This window comes from Lactuca saligna, unplaced genomic scaffold (assembly GCF_052625555.1).
Source record: "Lactuca saligna cultivar CGN05327 unplaced genomic scaffold, ASM5262555v1 scaffold_57, whole genome shotgun sequence".
NCBI lineage: Eukaryota > Viridiplantae > Streptophyta > Magnoliopsida > Asterales > Asteraceae > Lactuca > Lactuca saligna.
In genome coordinates, this window is record NW_027629918.1 from 132,501 (window position 1) to 135,000 (window position 2,500).

Consider the following 2,500-nt stretch of genomic DNA (forward strand, 5'->3'; position numbering starts at 1 on the left):
GAGGCATCCCCACACCACGCCAAGGCCCCCACTCGGAGGGGTATTATGCCACCGACTAGGAATCAAGCAACAGTCACCCAAGCTCGCGCTCAAAGGCAGTCTGGCACCTTCATCCCTTGCCATGCTCACCCACTGCTCCCCCCCTATATATACATATTGCACAAGGAGCTTGGTGACAGCAACACCCATTGCTTTCCCTGAGGATGTATATTTCTTAGTATGCGCACGGCGTCGAGGCACAGGTGAAGCCAACGGCGCTAGTTTCTGCGCCCTATGTCGAGGAAAATCAAGGCAACGGGCTAGTGTATGGGCACAACGTCGAGGAGACTCAAGGAGATGGGGCTATTTTTCAGGTCACCGTTCGAGAAATCAAGGCAACGTGTTGGGGGGGATGGCCTCTTTCATGGGTCGTGGGGCTTGGCTTGGCTTGCCTCGTGTGTGCTCGATACAGCCTCACGATTCTTATTTGCCCATCAACCATGCCGGGCACCTATGAGAATGAGACCCCATGGTACCCCCTATATATACATATTGCACAAAGAGCTTGGTGACAGGAACAGACATTGATTTCCCTGATGATGCATAATTTTTGGACACACACGACTTGGGGGCGAGGGGACACGGGAGTGGGGCGCCAATGGGGGGCGTTTTGGCCCCATTTTCGTCAAGAGCGGGCGTCTTGGCCATGCCTCGAGCGTGCCAGCCTCGAGAGCCTTGGGCGCTGGACATCCTTGGGGCGCCAATGGGCAGCAGTCCCATGGTTCCCCTATATATACATATTGCACAAAGAGCTTGGTGACAGGAACAGATATTGATTTGCCCAGGGATGCATAATTGTGCGAAATCGTCCATAACTCGCTCGAATTAATTCGGATTGACACAAAATTTTGTAGGGATGCTTTTTATTATAAATGAAAAGCTTTGAAATGAAAAAAAAAAACAAAATGTCATGTTTGAGGCGTAAATGTTTGTGTCCTATCCTTGGTCACGCCTTGAAGCGTTGGTTCCCTACTTGTTGGAATGTCGCTCAAATCAAGTAGGAATGCCATTGAAACATTGTGTGGGTCATTGTTAACATAGACGAATGGACTTGAAATGAAAATATATCATATTTGGGTTTTTGTCCCTGTCGCCTGGTGATAGGCAGGCAGATAAGGCTTTTAGGTATTCATAGGTGGCTTAGATGAACTCGAAAGAACACGAGTTGATCGGATTGGAACTCATATATTCAATTTACTATGTACTAAGTAGGAACTACACTTTGCTCCCTTCATCGTTTGACTTGCTTAGAAATCTGCTCATGGTTTGTCAAGGCCCCTTGTTCCTTAGACCGATGAGGATGGGATTGGGTTGCTCATGGGCATGTGTGTGGCAAGATGCCTTGTTCCATTGGTCGTTCATGGGTGTTCGTGTACGAAGTAAACTTGTTCCCTTGGTCGTTCATGGGGTTGTGTGTGGGAAGAAGCCTTCTTCACTTGGTCGTTCATGTGTGTTTGTTTGGGAGGTAGCCTTGTTCCCTTGGTCGTTCATGGGAATGTGTGTGGCAATACGCATTGTTCCTTGGTCGTTCATACCCTTGTTCCCTTGGTCGTTCATGGGTCTGTGTGTGGGAAGAGGCGTTGTTCACTTGGGTAGCCTGCTTGCCTTGCCAGCCCCATATGCATTGTTCCCTTGGTCGTTAGTGGATGGGTTTGTGTGTGGCATGGTGCCTTGTTCCCTTGTGTGGCCTGACTGCTTGGCTTGACATGACCTAGCCTTGCCAGCCTCACATCCATTGTTCACTTGGTCGTTCATGGGCATGTGTGTGGCAAGGTGCCTTGTTCCCTTGGTCGTTCATGGGGTTGTGTGTGGGAAGAAGCCTTGTTCCCTTGGTCGTTCATGTGTGTTTGTTTGGGAGGTAGCCTTGTTCCCTTGGTCGTTCATGGGAATGTGTGTGGCAATACGCATTGTTCCTTGGTCGTTCATACCCTTGTTCCCTTGGTCGTTCATGGGTCTGTGTGTGGGAAGAGGCGTTGTTCCCTTGGTCGTTCGTTCATGGGTTTGTGTGTGGCAAGGTGCCTTGTTCCCTTGTGTAGCCTGACTGCTTGGCTTGACATGACCTAGCCTTGCCAGCCTCACATCAATTGTGTAGCCTGACTGCTTGGCTTGCCGTGACCTAGCCTTGCCAGCCTCACATCCATTGTTCCCTTGGTCGTTCATGCAAGGGTCTGTGTGTGGCAAGGTTGCCTTGTTCCCTTGGTCGTTAATGGGCATGTGTGTGGCAAGGTGCCTTGTTCCCTTGGTCGTTCATGGGCATGTGTGCGGCAAGGTGCCTTGTTCCCTTGGTCGTTCATGGGCATGTGTGCGGCAAGGTTGCCTTGTTCCCTTGGTCGTTCGTGGATGGGTTTGTGTGTGGCAAGGTGCCTTGTTCCCTTGGGTGGCTTGCCTTGCCAGCCTCGCTTGCTTAGGTTTCCCAACACACCTGTCGGGCACCAAGGGTGGTATTAGTCCCCATGTACCC